Source organism: Neolamprologus multifasciatus, chromosome 7 (genome assembly GCF_963576455.1).
Source record: "Neolamprologus multifasciatus chromosome 7, fNeoMul1.2, whole genome shotgun sequence".
NCBI lineage: Eukaryota > Metazoa > Chordata > Actinopteri > Cichliformes > Cichlidae > Neolamprologus > Neolamprologus multifasciatus.
The window spans coordinates 44,828,757-44,847,341 of NC_140445.1; the positions used below are offsets into that span (position 1 = coordinate 44,828,757).

At 42.1% G+C, this 18,585-nt stretch overlaps 1 protein-coding gene across 7 annotated transcripts in view; it reads left to right on the forward strand.

Moving 5' to 3' along the window:
- The first annotated feature begins 1,226 nt into the window (after nucleotides 1-1,226).
- LOC146515053 (alpha-1,3-mannosyl-glycoprotein 4-beta-N-acetylglucosaminyltransferase C-like) overlaps nucleotides 1,227-18,585 on the forward strand; it is a 115,742-nt gene continuing 98,383 nt past the window's right edge. For 2 of the 7 annotated variants that reach the window (XM_085165541.1, XM_085165540.1), the window contains exon 1: nucleotides 1,227-1,594. The gene's annotated coding sequence lies outside the window, so the exon portion shown is untranslated. Of the gene's footprint in view, nucleotides 1,595-16,039; nucleotides 16,507-18,585 lie in introns of those variants that run through there. The other 5 variants (XM_085165537.1, XM_085165538.1, XM_085165539.1 and 2 more) reach the window with 4 other exon arrangements.

Consider the following 18,585-nt stretch of genomic DNA (forward strand, 5'->3'; position numbering starts at 1 on the left):
GACATTCATAAATGTAACTTGATACCGAAGATAAAAAAAATCAGGCTAAGTGTCACAGTTTGAAAAGAGCTTGAAGTTGTCTGTAATTCTGTGGTAGCTCTGTAGCATTTTGCTTGAGTATCAATATAGCAAAATCTCATGAAACAGACTCGGAAGTGGTGTTTTCATCAACATGTACGGCATGACCTTCAGAAAGGTCAGAGTAGACTTCAGGCTCAGCGTAAACCTTCGTTGTCAAAGTCAAGACTTCTCTACAATATTGTTATCCCACCTAAAGAGTGATGCCTGGATGTAATGGGAGCTAGAGGTGCAACTATGATTCAAAAGAAAACAAATCAAGAATTTAAAAAAATTAACAGGGCAGTGTCCTTTAACCATTTTATTTAGCAGAAATTGTTTTTCTTGTTATCCTTGTAATCTTTCTGCAACACTTTAGGCTTATCTTGTGATTCTCCAGGGGTCCTGATTATTGATTTCTTCCCTGCAGAAGCTGCATGCATCCAGTCTCACATTTTCAGCTCATCTTTGTAAACACAAAGACAATATGGAGACAGCTAAATCTTTTCCTTCCCCTCCCCTTTTGGAAAGGAAACAACAAAACTGTCCATTGCAGATAACCTGAGAAGGATAAATAGCCCTGTCATGGTTTGTTTGTTCTTTTGCTAAATGTGTGTTTATAGCCCATTTGCGCTCTTTTGTCATCTATACTGTGTACAACTCAACCAAACCCAAGGTTTACTTACTCTAAAAAAATATATTTCTATTCAGTTTATAAAATATAAGTGTTGTTTTCAATCAATTGCATGCTCAAAAAATGTTTTGTCTCACTCCCATTTCTCCTTGTTGCATGTTGAAGCTCTACTTTGAACCTTGTTAGGCTCCAACCATGCAAAGTAAGATTTTTTCCCATTTTTCAAGTGGTCTTAAACTTTTGATCGGGACTGTATATAGATTCTCTTTGTGCCTGTGGGTCAGCTTCAAGTAGTTTGTGTTCAGCCGACAGTCCAAAGACTGTTGTATTAGCTGGTGATTCTAACTTGGATGGAAGTGTGCATGTGTGCATATGAAGAGCTGTCTCCCTGTGTTAGACACATGAAAGCTGGGATAGACTCCAATTTCCCCATTGACTCCAAGCTGGATAAGATGTTAACAAAATACATGGGTCCCTGCACTAAGCCAGCTAAAAAGGTCACAACTCAAAACAGTTATTTTATCCATACCCTGTTCTGATGGTGGATGTTTGTGTAATGAAGTCAGTGCGTGCACTTATATCCATCGTCTTCTACAAAAAGAGCCGTTTTTAACCCACGTAATCCCACGTAAGCAGTTTACAGAGTGGATATGGACATTACTTTTATTTTTATTGCACAAAAGGATGAGAGGGAGAATGTAAAATGGAGACTGCTTCAGGAGAGAAACATTTGTATGATACTGTTTGCACAACTTTACCTCCCCGCAAGCATAGCATGCTAATGCTAAGCTACCCAAGAACCCAGAGAGATGCTAAAGCAGCATAAATGCTGACCCCAGTCCAGCACCGTGATGAAGTGAGCAGTCATTTGTGATGAAGCCAGTCGCTGCTGAACTTCAACAGGTAACAAACTCCGTTTCTCTTTGTGATGGTTTTCATCTTGGATATATGCTGTCGGCTTTGTGTTCATACCTAAATGCTAAGAGAAAGATCACGTGTCCTCATTAGGGGCTGTAGCCTCTAGGTTTATATTATCAGGTGTGAGACGGTGTGTTTCATATCATTTTACAGAGTAACATAACAGTAGCGTAACAACTAGTATAACGAATGCCTTTCTCCTTAGAGAAAAAAAAGTATTTGTCTTTCTCCTGTTACTGCGATCGTGGCTCAAGAGTTGGGAGTTCGCCTTGTAATCGGAAGGTTGCCGGTTCGAGCCCCGGCTTGGACAGTCTCTGTCGTTGTCAGAGAACATAAACTCTGCTATGGCTGCACCAAACCTGGACATAGTGCAAAAGACTGTCGACATCGACACTCATGCAACACGTGCAAGGGTAAACATCCCACTTGTTTACACGATGACAACTATGTAAAGAAGGAAAGGGTCCTGCCACAGGAAACCACTATCCTGAGGCTGCTGCAACTTCAATGTCAGTGATTACTGGACAGCCAACTAACACATCAATGATTGTGCCTGTGTGGGTGTCAAAAAAGGATGCAGGAACTGAGAAACTGGTTTACGCCCTGCTGGACACACAAAGCGACACGACATTTGTTGACCAGGAACTGAGTGATGTACTAAAGGCAGATTCCTGTCCAGTTAAGCTGAAGTTAACTACTATGATCGGACGTGACGTGATTGTAAAGAGCCAAAGAGTCTCAGGGCTTTGTGTTCGGGGTTATCGCTCTTCCCTCCTCATCAACCTTCCTCCTGCTTATACCAAGGATTGCATACCGGTAAACAGAGCCCATATCCCAACAAGCGAGACAGCTAAAAGATGGAATCATCTCTCCAAGGTCATAGAAGAGATTCCACCTCTACAGGACTGTGAGGTTGGTTTATTGATAGGCTATAACTGTGCACGAGCAATGGCACCAAGAGACGTCATAACGGGAGGAGACGATGAGCCTTACGCAATTTGTACCGACTTAGGATGGAGCATAGTTGGTGGTGCGTCGACATGCCCCGACACTTCAAGTACGGCGGGACAGTGCTTCCGAGTTGCAGTCAGGGAGCTCCCACCAGTCACCCCGGCAGATGCCATTCGCATTCTAGAGTCTGACTTTAAGGATGCTAAGGAAGACGGCAAACCAGTGTCTCAGGAGGACATCCTGTTCCTGGACAAACTCAAGAACCACATCAAAAAGAACAGTCTAGGTCACTACGAGATGCCGTTACCCTTTAAGGAGAGACCTACCTTACCTGACAACAAACAGCTTGCAGTCATGCGTCTGAGCCATCTAAAGAGGAAGCTGTTAAAGGATGAAGGGTATAAAGAACAGTATGTCAAGTTCATGGAGGAGGTCATAGAAAAGGGTGATGCAGAGGAAGTCCATGATGATGGGAAAGAGGGCGAAAAATGGTACATACCTCATCACGGTGTATTCCACGACAAGAAGCCAGACAAACTGCGCGTGGTGTTCGACTGCTCTGCCAAGTACCAGGGAACCAGTCTGAATGATCATCTGCTCACTGGTCCTGACCTGATGAACAATCTCAACGGCGTACTCCTTCGCTTCCGGTTGCACTCCACTGCATTGATGTGCGACATAGAGAAAATGTTTCATCAATTTCATGTGAGGAAGTTGGACCAGGATTACCTGCGCTTCCTTTGGTGGAAGAAAGGAGATCTCGGTGCACAACCCCAAGAATACCGTATGAGGGTGCATATCTTTGCAGCCTCATCACCTGGTTGTGCGAACTACGGATTGAAGCATTTGGCTACAGAAAATAAAGACCAATACCCATTAGGCTCTCAGTTCATTCTAAGAGATTTCTATGTCGACGATGGAGTCACAAGTACAGACAGCTCAGAGAAGGCTATCAAGTTAGCAGAAGAAGCCAGAAGACTTTGTGCCCTGGGTGGTCTTAGGCTCCACAAGTTTGTGTCCAACGACAAAGCTGTCCTGGAAAGCATACCAGCAACTGAACGTGCATCAGACATTAAAGACCTCAACCTTGCCTTTGATAACTTACCTTCAGAGAGAGCGTTGGGTATCCAATGGCACGTCGAATCAGACTGCCTGAAGATCAGCACCAACCTTAAGGAACAGCCTGCAACGCGTCGAGGCATATTGTCCATTGTTGCATCCCTGTACGATCCCTTGGGTCTCATAGCCCCTTTTTTGCTCATTGGAAAGGAAGTACTGCAGCAGATGTGCTGCCATGGAACAGGTTGGGACGACCCTCTAACCAACGAACTTCGCCCACGGTGGGAGAAATGGAAAAACGACCTCAACAACTTGGAGAGGATAAATATACCCCGAAGTTACGCCCCGGCAGATTTCGGAAAGGTTATCAAACGTGAGTTACATCACTTCTCCGACGCAAGCACTACTGGCTATGGACAGTGTTCATATCTGAGGCTTAGCAATGAAGAAGGAGACATCCACTGTGCACTAGTCATGGCCAAATCTCGCGTCGCCCCAACAAAGGTCACCACGATCCCAAGATTAGAGTTGACGGCTGCAGTCATCTCTGTGAAAACCAGCAATGTTTTGAAGGAAGAACTTGGATATACGGACATTGAAGAGCATTTTTGGACCAATTCCAAGGTTGTACTAGGGTACATCAATAACGAGGCTCGACGTTTTCACACATTCATAGCCAACCGTATCCAGAAGATACATCTCTACACGAATCAAAGGCAATGGAGATACGTCCCTACCAACCAGAATCCTGCGGATCGTGCTTCTAGAGGTTGTTTTGTCAATGAGCTAATATCATCGAACTGGTTTACCGGCCCAGCATTTCTATGGGAAAAGAGAGTTGACCTCTCAGAAGAGGTGGCTCTGGAACTGTCAGTCGGAGATCCAGAAGTTAAGGAAACACGGAAACTGTAGAACAAGATTCTCTTACTTATCGGCTGACAAAGTTCTCGTCCTGGACTTGCGCCATCTGTGCAGTGGCTCGCATTCTTCGAAAGATCAACAAGGATAAGTCAATTGGCCTCTCTACAGTGCAGGAAAGAGAAGAAGCAGAGCGCCTCATCATCAAAGATCTGCAGAGACAAACATACTCGGAGGAAGTGCGGCTATTGAGGAAAGGTCGTCAGCTGCCACCTCATAACAAGCTACATCACCTCAACCCCTTCTTGGACAACAATGGTGTGATTAAGGTGGGAGGTCGACTCCGTGATTCAAACCTTCCTCTCTCAGTCAAACACCCTACCATCATTCCAAAGGAACACCATGTTACAAGGATGATCATAGCATACTGTCATGAAGAAGTCAAGCATCAAGGCAAGGGGATGACTCTCAGTGCAATTAGGACAAGAGGTTACTGGATACCAGGAATTGGTAGGACGGTTGCATCCTATCTTCGCCAATGTGTAGTTTGTCGGAAGCTTCGGAGACGGACAGAAGAACAGAAAATGGCCGATCTCCCTCCAGAGCGAGTAAATCCATCTCCACCCTTTACCTACTGTGGAATGGATTGCTTTGGACCCTTCTATAGCAAGCAAGGACGTAGTGTGCGAAAACGATATGGTCTCCTTTTTACCTGCTTCTCCTCTAGAGCCATCCATATTGAAATGCTGGAGGACCTATCTACAGACTCATTCATAATTGGACTGCGCTGGTTCATTGCTATACGTGGAGCCGTGCGCCAGATCAAATCTGACCAAGGCAGTAACTTCCTAGGAGCCAAGAATGAACTGCAGGAAGCCCTCGTGGAATTAGATGGTGATAAACTGACGAACTTCCTTTCTAAGAAGCAGTGTGACTTCATCCTAAATGCTCCTGGTTCAAGTCATGTTGGTGGAGTGTGGGAGCGTCAAATTAGAACAGTCAGGAGTGTTCTCAACGCGACCCTTGGACTCTCACCTGGAAACCTACCTGATGCTTCCCTCTGAGCATTCTTCTATGAAGCAATGACGATAGTTAATAGTCGTCCTCTCACTATTGAAAACCTACATGATCCCAACAGTCTTGAGCCACTGACACCAAACCACTTACTTACCCTGAAGTCTACCATGGCCCTTCCTCCCCCCGGCAAATTCATAAGGGAAGATATGTATGCGAGAAAGAGATGGCGCCACGTACAATATTTGGCCGAGCAGTTCTGGAGCCGTTGGCGGAGAGAGTACTTGGCCAACATTGCCTTTAGACAACGCTGGCACACCCCAAAGAGAAACCTACAGATCGGGGATATAGTCATAATGAAGGATGAAGACTTGCCCAGAAATGAATGGAGGATGGGAAGAGTCGTAGAGACTACAATGGACAGAGATGGACTGGTTAGGAGAGTGAAGCTTTGTCTAGGTGACAGGAAACTTGGCAAAAATGGTGAACGTCTTACTAAGCGGTCAGTGCTCGAATGGCCAGTTCAAAAACTAGTCTTATTGTTGAAAAATGACTAGTTCATTCCTTGCATACTATGCTTCTGTTGTTTGGTCATTATTTGTATTATGAAATCATTTGTGTTCTCTCTTCCTATGGTTATGGAGTTATGATGTTTGTTACACTAATGATTTGGTGGGAGTGTAAATGACCCAGATTATTTATCTTATTGATATTTTTTAAACAGTTAAATCCCTGAACAAATTATACCTTATAATATAGATTCGACTCTTATTTTGAAATTCGGAACGGGCAACTTCCGGGAAGGAAGATCGTATTGCTACTGCTTGCCATAGAAACAGTTAATGAGAAAGTTACCGTTTTCCATCCATCTTTAAATTAGCATCTAGCTGGAAGGCGAACAGGTATGTTTGTTTGTTGTACTTGTTGTTTACATTTCGGACAATTTGTAAATGTATTATTTGATTGTTAATAAGTTTATGAGTGATCTAGCAGGCTGATGCTAGCACCTCCTGTGCCTTTTCTGTGAATTAATTAGCATAACGGAAACGTGAATCAATCTATCAAGTGAATGTTTTATGTTTTATTTTGTTTTATGTCATGATTACAGCTCTTACGATGTGTCTATGGTAACTTGAGAATAAATGGTTTGGAATACCCCACCATGGTCCATCCGTAATGATCATTGAGTGCATCGTCTGAATAAAGTCTGGCTGGAATGCTACAGTGACTACAATGTAGCTTGCCATCACCAGTGTGTGAATGGGTGGATGACTGGATATGTAAAGTGCTTTGGGGTCCTTAGGGACTAGTAAAGTGCTATATAAATACAGGCCATTTACCATTTACTTTTAAGAAAAGAGTTCTGTGTAATACTTGTAATTACGGAGCCCCTCAGGGGAGAAAAAAAACACATGGGAGAAAAAAAAAAATTAAGACGGACTTTTGCGCGATCCCGAGTTTGTTTTGCGAGATCGCGCAAAAGTCCGTCTTAAATTTTTTTCTCCCATGTCCCCTGCGGGGCTCTGTATGTAATAACCTTTTACTTTTGGAGTTACTTTTTTGAGTAATGACCACAACACTGATCACAGGCAAGATGGAAAATACCTCCAACATGCACAAACATTTGACTACACAGTATTTAACAATTTGCATGAACGCCATGATATGCTGCTTAGGGGTGGTGGTGACTCTTAAAGTGAAGCCGACGGGAATTTATAAGGAATCCAATGGATAAGTGATATTGATAAAGGAATTGGAATCACTAAATTCTTATCGGTTCCCATCCCTATGTTCCCACTGTAATGGCCCTGGCTGTGCTTCCCTGGAGCCCGAAAGCCTTAGAAATGGCTTTGTAACCAAAGAGAATAAATGGATAGCGTCTAATAGAGTTAGTATTGCAGAAGTTTACATGTCTCCTACAATTAGCCTGGGTGAAATTCCAGTGTATTTTGCATGCCTGAGCAACTCGGGGGCACTATTCACATTCTCATTCATTCATTTATCCATCAATCATGTATCCACTGCTCCTCTCTGTTGTGTTGCTGAGCTGTGTCATCTGCTTCACCTCAGTGATCCGATGTCCCTGTTTACTTTACCCGATGTCATTTAGATTATAGCCATTTTTTATTCTTTGCCTGAGATATTAATGCTCGCATTCTGCCATTCAGCAGTAGTTATTTGCTGCCACTCATACTTTCTCTAAGCGACATGCCACAGTCAACATAAAGCTGCAGCTTTAGTTAGTGTTTCAACAGTTTTTCAGTGCTTTCACAATCAGTTCTGCAGTATATTCTCTGTCAGTCACACATATAAAGAAATGCCTTGAAACGATGCCTCACACATGTCACCTCAAAAAGCAAATTATCACAATTTTGATGTTTTGTTAGTCTTTTTTTATAGTTTGAACAAAAGATGACAAATGACAAAACAATTTAATAACAGAGAAAACATCTCGTAAATCAGTATGTAGGGAGTGCAACTCAGATAAGTGTGCTCATTTGGGCTCCGCTGCTTCTCCAGACGCTGGCCAAACAGATCAGTTGTCAAGTGTTTGGGGAGCAACTGTTCTCTGACTTCTAATTTTGCACCCCAAAATCTGAGCCAATCACCCAATCAAACACAGCAGCACTGTTGTCACCATGATAAATAATAGGAACAGATGAATAATTGTGGCAAGAAGAATCAATTCTAATTCAAAGTTTCTGACAGGCTAATGGATGGCGCTCCAGTTCTGTTGTGCTGGTGATGTGAAACGCTATTGGCCACCAATGATGGAAAAAGAAATCTCACTGCTGCTGCTGTTATAGTCTACGCTCTAACAGTGTTTGGAAATCGCATGATGTATGGAGGTGATGAGGGAAAGCATTGACTTTTTTACCTTGAACAATCATTGCTCTGACTGCACACCTCAAGGTCCAGTATTAATCATTCATTGCATCATGTTTTGAGTTAATGGTATTTCAGTGGTGAAAGAAGTACTTAGATCCCTTACATAACACCATCTGTTACAGGTTTTCATTAAAGACAGGAAAATTCTCCTCCTTTATCTTATTTGTTCTATTCTATTATCAACACAGATGCATCGGTTTGTAAGCATAATTTTTGCTGTCATAGCTGCTTAAACACAGGTGAGTTCTATATACAGGTTGGTGGTTTTGTGGGTGGACTTCACCATCAATCCCCCTGATCGTGAATGATCAGAGGATGATGTGATGAAATGATTAACAGCAGGGGAAAGATGATGAAACAAGATTTTCCTTCATGAATGTTATTAGGATGTTCTTTTTCTCATGAAATATTGAGAAGCTTTACCTTTTCAAGTTTTCGACCATTTTCTAAAAAAAAAAAAAGATCTAAAAGTTTAGAGGAGAAATATCTCTTAGGTTGAACTCCAAATCAAACATTTATCTGTTTTCTATAGATGTGGTTCCTTTGTTGTTGCTGAGCCAGTTCTGTCTTGCTGCTTTTTGTGAACCAGCCAGCATTTTTGAAAAGTTTGAGAAGCAAATGTTACATAATCTTCAAGCTGCATATGCAAATCCGATGTAAATTTCTTCCCATAGCCTCTAAAGTCAGTGATTCTCACTTCGGGACCAGTAATTTTGTGCTGCTCTGGCACCTGTATATTTGCTAGAAACAAGTGGGGATGATTCTAGTTGGATGAAAGGTAAATGACCTTGGATATGACAAGCAAGGGGCCAAACATACAGATATTGTCTGTTTACTTTTGGTAAAGGTCACAAGCAGATACAGATATTGTATTTCATCAGACAACTCAAACTTAAAATGACTGTGGTGTTAGAGAATACAGTTAAAGTGTTTGTGCCATCACCCAAACACTCAGTTTCACTGTTTTGGCTCTGTATGATATACAAGAAGGGGGAGAATAGCTAATCTGGTGATCTCAGGCCCATTGTTTTAGACTTTCAAGAAATTCTTTTGACTCACCAAATAAACTATTATTTTATGTGAGAGGAAAATCTGTTTAAAACCACATTAATCAGGCAAACACATTAGATTAGAGTCTGTTGCTTGTGTTTTTGTATCTGTGGCTGTTACTCATTTGCTATCTGGCTGCGAGGCTTGCACAGAGTTGTTATAGTTCTAAGTTTGTTTGGCAGCTAAATATGATAAGATCTTCTTTCTAATGTATCCCAGATGGAGGAAATAGTAATTTGCATCTGTTATCGGAGAGACAAGACGAGGCTGTGTCAAACTGTTTGAGAAAATTCAAATATTTTTCTCTGTCCTCACCTTCCACCCGCCCTCCTGTGTTTCCCTTGGATTAAAGAGTCATCGGTCGACCTCAAAACATTCTTGGAGAGTCTTGAACGTCTAAAACCCTTAATTAAGCTGTGTCCTGAAACTTTCATAGCCAGTTTTCTGAATAGGAAATCTATATTCACATTTCATAAAGAAGGAGGTCATGAAGTACAACACCAAGAAACCAGTACATGGTTGTATTTGAGCATATATTTGTATCACTTCATCAGTTTTCTATTGATTTATTCATCTATTCACTGAACTTAGCTTTTCTGCAAAGCATGTGTGAATATCTAAAGTACACACTAAGCACCTGATGCATAACTGAACAACCTTGTAGTGTTGATAGCAAGTATAGAAATATTAAATAAATAATATTTAATAGAATATACTAAATATATGGCTTTAAGTGTGTGTGTGTGTGTGTGTGTGTGTGTGTGTGTGTGTGTGTGTGTGTGTGTGTGTGTGTGTGTGTGTGTGTGTGTGTGAGATACTGAGCATCAGTGGGTCTGGTGGACACTGACACCTGTTTTCTGTTTGAGTGGACTGAGCATCGACAGTTGCTTCAGGCTTCTGACTTAATCATCATGTCAGCTCTCACTGCATCTTATGCTGAGTGGTGCTGGCAGAATAATAATAATAATTTACTCATTTATATTTCACAAGTGGAAGAGCAACTATTGCAAAATTACCTCTTCCCTTCAAAAACCTTTTTAAATTAACGCTTATGTGAAGTCCACTGATTACTTAACAAAGACTGCAGCCATGCTGAGCTATGCAGTATGAAGCTCTAGTTAGTACAGGGTGGGATCACAGACTAAAGATACTATTCATAATACGCCACCCACACAAATGGCAGTTTTATAATATTTGATCATTATGGTCATTTCATAATCAAGTTTATAGATTATATATTAATATACATTTAATTTTTATTTATTATTGTTTTAGTTTAGTTCACTAGCTCCAAGACTAGCTATCTCCTGTTAAAATTATTCTTCTAAACTGCTGTGCATTTACCATTTAAGCCCTCGGAGAATGATAAAGTAACAAGGATTCAAATCAAGTAAAACTGAAGATGTAGCCACCATAATGTCAAACTAAAGTAAAACTTTGGAGCCACAAGGGGCCATAATTGGAAAGCAGGGTAGGCAGTGCTAGGAAGTATGGATAAGCCCCAATCAAACAGGTATAGAGACTGGTCCCCTGACAACAAGCATTTGCTAGGAAAGTGTATATTCTCTGATGCCAGCCACCTATTAAGTTAAAAATGTAATTAATTCATTTAGTGGTGGCTGAAGTTCACAAAGATTTTGGGTTGCCAGGGGGTCCCCCACCAATCACTAGGCTTACGTGACTAGGGCTCTAGCAGCACTGGTTAGCACATTTCATCCATAAAATGTGTGGCTGTAACACACAAAGACCTGCTAATTACAGCTAAGTAACAGACTAATAAAAGACCACAATTTCACTCTAAAGCAAAAACTTATTGGGCCACATTGTTTGTCATGTATTTTCTTTGAAAGTGCTCAAAAAAGCACCAACAACACAAACCTGGTGAAGTCTAAAGGGATGAGTTATTAAAAATACCCACTGTTCAGTTCTTATGAAATGCGAAATGCCACATGTTTTGTTTTTTTCCGTGTTTCTGGCTACTTTTCAGCTCATTTCACAATCAGCTCATAGTTACTGTGTGCTACCCTTCATGTCATGTTTTTTAAAAAAATTTTATTTACTTGTTGAAGCTGGCTCATATCAGATGTTATTATACACTATATTGGCAAAAGTATTCCCGTATCAGCCTTCACATGCATTTGAACATGTGACATCCCATTCTTAATCCATAGGGTTTAATATAATGTCGGTCCACCCTCTGCTGCTATAACAGCTTCAGCTCATCTGGGAAGGCTTTCCACAAGGTGATGAGTGTGTTTACGGGAATTTTTGACTATTCTTTCAGAAGCGCATTTGTGAGTTCAGACACTGTTGGATGAGAAGGCCTGGCTCAAAGCCTCCTCTGTAATTTATTCCAAAGGTGTTATGTAGGGTTAAGGTCAGGACTCTGTTCAGGCCAGTCAAGTTCTTCTACACCAAACTCGCTCATCCATGTCTTTATGGGGCCTGCTTTGTGCACTGGTGTGCAGTCATATTAAGGGCTTCACTGGGGCAAAAAAATATCGGCCTAGAATTTTTGGTCCAGGTGTCCCATCGTGATTGCACACATACAAACATGCAGCTGAGGACCACATGAAGTTTGGAGATCTGTAGTGATTGACTCTGCAGAAAGTTGGACATCTCTGTACTCTATGTGCTGTATGATTTTATACTCACCACTTCATGGCTGAGTTGCTGTTATTCCATATTGCTTCCACTTTGTTATAACACCACTAACACTTGGCTGTGGAATATTTAGTAGCGAGTAAATTTCACAGCTGGACTTGTTGCACATGTGGCATCCTATCATAATACCACAGCGGACCCATTATTGACAAATGTTTGCAGAGGTAGTCTGTATGCCTGCGTGCTTCACTTTATACACATGTGGCCACGGAAGTGATTGGAACACCTGAATTCAATTACTTGGATGGATGATTGAATACTTTTGGTAATATTGTGTATAAGAAAAATGTTTAAATTAGTTTAGGTTGCAAGAAAATTTATGTTAAAGTAAGCAATTGTTCAGCCTAGAAAACTGAAAGTCAATTTAAAAGTGTTTACATGGATTCTGATCCTACACCACTGGGGTCACTTTTCAGTTCTCAGTTTTTGCAATCATAATCATCATAATCTCAAATAACTGTGCATTTGGGAAGATCACAGAAATATTCATATTCATCCTTGAAATATATCAAACAGCTACTATAATAAAATATAAGTGTGAAGTAATGATTTAATTACAATATTGGTGCATGTGTAAAAGCAAGTTCTTCTAACTATAACAGTATATGGTAAAATGGTAAATGGCCTGTATTTATATAGCGCTTTACTAGTCCCTAAGGACCCCAAAGCGCTTTACATATCCAGTCATCCACCCATTCACACACTGGTGATGGAAAGCTACATTGTAGCCACAGCCACCCTGGGGCGCACTGACAGAGGCGAGGCTGCCGGACACTGGCGCCACCGGGCCCTCTGACCACCACCAGTAGGCAACGGGTGAAGTGTCTTGCCCAAGGACACAACGACCGAGACTGTCCAAGCCGGGGCTCGAACCGGCAACCTTCCGATTACAAGGTGAACTCCCAACTCTTGAGCCACGATCGCCCCAGTATATGTTTATTTGAATAAAATATAACATTAAAAAAACGTATCTGCATGCCTGTGAAGGAATCTTAGAATTGTAAATAAAGATGTGAAGGTGCCAATCACAAATTTAGATCTGGACGTCCACTAAGGGAGTCCCCCCACCAAATTTCTTCAGGATAATAAACAAACAAGCAGACACGGAGGGATAGAAACACCTCCCACATAATCGACAGACACTCCAGCCCCCTGTAAGAGCAGGACAGATGTTCCAGCAGTCCTCTTTAATTTTCTGTCATATCAAAGCTGCTGCACTTGACTTAGGCTCGTGCTTACAGCAGTGCTGTAACAGCAGGAATGCTGTGCTCCTGTGTGGTCTTACACGGTGTGATCTGCATGATTTAGGACCCTTACATTTTTAAAACAGCAGCAGCACATTTTCTGATAGTCAAACATGAAAAAACACGGAGCACCTCACGCCTTCAGCACGAGCGCATCGCTGATTCTGCTTTTAATGTGTTTTCCACGCTGAATTAGAGCAAATATCATATAAAGACAGGGCGGCATGGAGAATACACGGGTTCTACATTTAAAGGGGCTTGAAGGCTAATTATAATTGCAAATTGGGAACTTGACTCCTGGGCCTCCTTTGGCAGAGATCCAGCTTGAACTCATCATTAAATGTTGCATCCACTGATATTCCCCAGTCCTGGCCATATGTATGTTAAATATTTGTATCACATTAAATGCATCTCTAACTTTGTTATCATTTTAAAAAGAAATCTCCTTGTCAGTAGATAGCTTTGATATATAACGATGGATATAAAAGACACGTTATCACGTCTAAAACCGAAGCTAAAACCTGTTACTAATGGCAACACTTGAAGACGGAACGAAAAGTTGGACTTTAAAGACAGCGGGGAGGCACGGTAAAGGTACAAAGGAGGTAACAGCGTTCATGGTGTCGCAGCAGTTGTACACAAAAAAGTGACAGAAATAATGAGAGCATAAGAAGTTCAAACCATTTCCAAGTTTTTCAGCTCCAAGTAGCAGACTAGTTACTTTATGAACTCAGATGCTGCTGGACAGTCGAAATATAGAGTCTGTTAACTGTTTCAGTGGAGAAGGAAAATCTTTGAGAAAATAGGGACAAGGATGTTCAGCCACACCCAGGTGTTGTCTTTAAAGTGCATTTATGCTTATTTTGTTAGAAGACATAAGCTAGTGCCTTCACAAAATAGCTTAGCTATCTAACAGTTAACAGAAATGAGAGATAATTATATCGCTGTGGTAACAGGACTTCATCGTTCGTCATCATTTGCCTTTTATGGTTTGGCTGGATTGGAATTGGAGACCTAAAATCTCTTCAACTGTTTAGAAGAATGCTGCATAAAAGAAGGACATTACCAACAGTCAAAGATTAGTTTGTAGGTTCTCATTCTGAAGTCTTAGCTGGAGCATACTCACTGACTGACACATTTAGTTTTTGAAGAGCCGCAAGGTAACATATTAGAAGGAAGTGCTAAATAATCAGCTTAAATGCAAAACTGAAATTTGCCATTACTGATGCACAATTAACCAAACAGCGACGATAACCAGGTTGGCACCCACCTGTCACTCCCATGTCCCAATAATGTCCTTTGGAACTTCAAGTCAGGGGTTCGACTCCCAAGCAGAGCATCTGTATTCAGTAAGGGTCCCCCAGCTAGACCCACCCCATGCTAACCTTGGAGATGAGCGAGAAAGAGATAACTGAAGCCATACTGGCTTGGAAGTCACCCAGATTAACAAGGTCCACATCAGGTGTTGAGGAACCAGCAACACTGATGAAAACTGGGCTACTGTAACAAGAAAGCATAAATGGGCAAGGGATGAGAACCGGGCTTTTTAAATAATTCGGTGTGTTTTTAAACCTGCAGTCTTTTAATGGCTGGCCAGGGGTGATTGTTGTGGTTGTAAAAACACTTCCCATCATACAGAACTCTATTAGAATATGCCCCAAGGTTTCATTAGGTTTATTTTATAACCTATGCTCATTTCAATAAGGGGAGATCATTAGAAAGAATGAACACAATTTGTTGAAAATATGAACAGAATATAGATAGGCGTTTGGCCGTTAGACTCCAATGGCCTGTCTTGGTGGATCGGCGCTTGAGTGATGAGCAGTGGACATGGGGAGAAGGTCGGTTGCACAAAGGCGTCTGCAAAGGAGAAAAACAGATGCGCAGTGAGATTTAAATTACGCAGCATGAATCCTGATTGGCCTGGAGAATGCCGGGAGAAGGTGATCTGACCAGACCAGTGATAACACAAGCAGCTTGACAGCGTGGGAAAGTGAGAGTGAAAAAGCTCAGATTTAGCCAGCAGCACCTAGGAGTGGACAGATGTGAGACCATCAATCTACCTTATTGAATGCATACGTTTCATTATGAGAGTCTGAAAAGAGGATTATCCAGGCTAAGCACACTAGCTCATAATTTGTCAGTCACAAAGTATGAGCCAACGAATGAGCGCCATTCCTCTCAAAATCCATTTCACTTCGCAGGTCAGGTCCGGTTACAAAACACCAACATCCAAGTGATGCTGAAACTGCTGAGCTCGAGGTTTCAAAATGCAACTTCATAAGCCACGAGCCTCTGTATACCAGCTATGTTTGACATAAATCTAACAAAGCACGCTGTGACTACATTTATTTATGCTGTAAAGTAGGGCATTTTGACTTTGGAGTGTTTTGTTTCAACTAGCCTTTGGAACTGGCCTCAAGTGGCCATTAGAGGAACTGCAGTTTGCCACACTTGGAAGCTGGCTTTAGGATGTTTTGCAGTGTGTCTGGAGATCCCTTTTTAAAGAGGACCAGAAATGTATTTTATGCATTTCAATCATGCTAATAGTGTTAGTAAAAATAAATTTGCTTGAAGTAAAAAATAAAAGTGCCTACACAAAGTGACTTGGCATAGCCTTCCAGCTATGCCAAGTCACTACATAAGCCCCAGGGCTCACAACTCCCTGAGGCAGGCACAAATGTGATGGTGGTTTTATGCGATGCTTACCCACTTAGAATAAATAAAGCAGCTGAAGTGACATGCTTTGAGTTTGTGTAGCTATAGGTGTAACACGTTGCCTCTTTAAGGCAGAAAATCCAGAGAGAGAGAGAGATAGTGCAGGGTGGGGGCTGGAGAGAAGAGGAGAGAAAAGTGGGAGCCAATAAGAGGCAGTGGGAGCAGACACAGTGTTTGTGACACCTTGTGGTGGAGCGTGAGGGGGTGGCAGAGTTTGAGAGAGAGAGAGAGAGAAAGGAGGGGGGCACCACTGGATAGAGAAAGAGAGAGAGGGAGAGATCAAAGCGAAAGAAGAGACAGAGGAGGAGAAACGAGGATGAGAGATAGCAGCATTGCAGCGAGAGCGAGCGAGCGAGAGCCCTTCCTGCCTTTGCAACGAGTGTTTACTCCACTTTTCCTGAGAGCCGGTTATCTCCCCTCTGCGTGAGTCATGGAAGTGATTTACTGTAGGTGAGTGGAGCGGCGCGGCAGCAGAAATACACAGATCTGTGTGTGTGCGTGTGTGTGTGGACCGTGGGGAGGTACGATCGCTCCGTATCTCCCTGGATGTTATTTTCACAGTTTGGTCCCTTCATCCTCTTTTTCTTTCCCATCTCGTCGTGAGAAGCCGTACAACCAACTTCTGCGGAGTTTGGGTCTTGTTCAAACAGCCGCTTCTCCTCCTTTCCCCACATTTGTCCTTTCAGGCGTAGGATACTTTGTGCTCGTGCAGGCTGTACACACACTGTGTAAAGTGTGAAAGGCACGCTGCAGTCTCTCTCTGACAGTCTGAGCAGCATTTAGTGCTTCTGTATTGACAGTCGGACTCAACGGGGCTGAGGGTTGGAAGAGGATGAGAGGGAGATGACTCAAATTTCTGCTTGAGGGACCTGGAGGGTAGCAGCATCAGCGATGATGATGTCGATCTGTAGAAGAGCAGAGATGGAGACAGAGAGAGGGAGGGAAAAAAAGAGATAATCTTGCACAAATAAGCCTTGGCTGCTTGTCAGATTTTTACACAGTATTTTTATGTCTGTGACAAAGCTGATGCCAAATGCGTGCATGTAGATCCTGTGTGATGGCTCCACAGCTGGATCTTCTCCCTGAGCATCTCTCTATGTCCCCACTAACTGAGGTGTGCAGCCTGTGGTTTTGTTGGTGTGTGTGTGTGTGTGTGTGTTTGTTTAAGGCAGGTGATCAGAGATTTGTGGCTCAGACATCCTGAGTGACAGCTGAGCTCTATCACAGCTTTCATCATGACTCAAGCTGGTAAACTGTAGCTCAGCTTGTGACACAACCCCCCCACCCCCCACCATCATGAGGGAATAACCTGCCTTCATCTCATGGCTGGATTAGAGTGATTTACTGTCGCTCCCCGTTAACCTGGATGTGTTTGTGTGGGGTCTGACCTATTATGGCACCTAATGGCCTCATATGTTATTTCCAAAAGGACATTGTCAAATGGTAAACACTGTTGTCAGCCACATCCAGCTGGACTGACAACAGTTGTTATTAATGTTAGCTCTAGTTCTGACCCCTGTGAAAACTACTACTGGCAGAGGTGCTGGACAAGAATTAATAGACCCTTTAAAATTAGAAATTACATTTAGTGCAGACTGGATTTACCATCAGCCAGGATTTCCTTCACTCTTGCTAAAGGACAACTCCAGAGGATATTTTTATCTTTTCTGGCTGGCCCGCAAAGTAGTCCTCAACACAACTCTTGATTGAATGTACAGAATATTAGGGTCACTGCCCTCGCATTGATCTTCAGGCCCTCTCTCTACATCCCTGTTTTCTTGCAGCTTAAAAATCCTTTTTCATTGATTCGTCTCCTCCTTTCTACCTGCACTCCCTCTGCTGTGATTCATATAGATTTAATACAGGGAATCAATGAAGGAAATGGCTGGATTGACCTCATCTGTGTTTTTTGTGGAAAGACAAAGAGCTTCTGACACCTTTTTAGATTCAGTTTGTTACCCTGTGAGAACTGCCTGGGACTTTTAAACAAACACATTCGCCTTCTTTTAAATTCGAGACATCATATGAAAGATTCAGGGGTGCAGACAGGTGAAATAGCTCACGCTCATGGATCGATGAACAGGCAGGTAAAAAAAATGTAAATGAGAGAAGCAACAGAGCTAATAAACACGAATAGCAAGTTATACCACAGTTGGTATTACTTACAAATCAGTGTCAGTCTGCTACCATCATATCGAGCGAGCAGAGCTAAATTGGGCAAATAAAGTTTTTGAAGCATGCACCGAATTTCTTGAGAGCAAAACAGTTTTTTTGTTTGCTTGTTTTTTACAGTACAGTCCTTTCATGTTCACTCACATCACTCACTGCACTTTGAGAAATAGGAGTACATTAAAACTGCACTGGTGTCCTTAAAAGTGCAGTTTAAACAGTAAATGGACAAGTACTTATATAACACTTTTCTACTCTAACTGAGCACTCAAAGCACTTTTTACTACAAGCCTCCTTTACTCGATCACACAAGCATTTTTTTCCTCTATATTCAAGCACCTCTAATATTCACACCGCAAT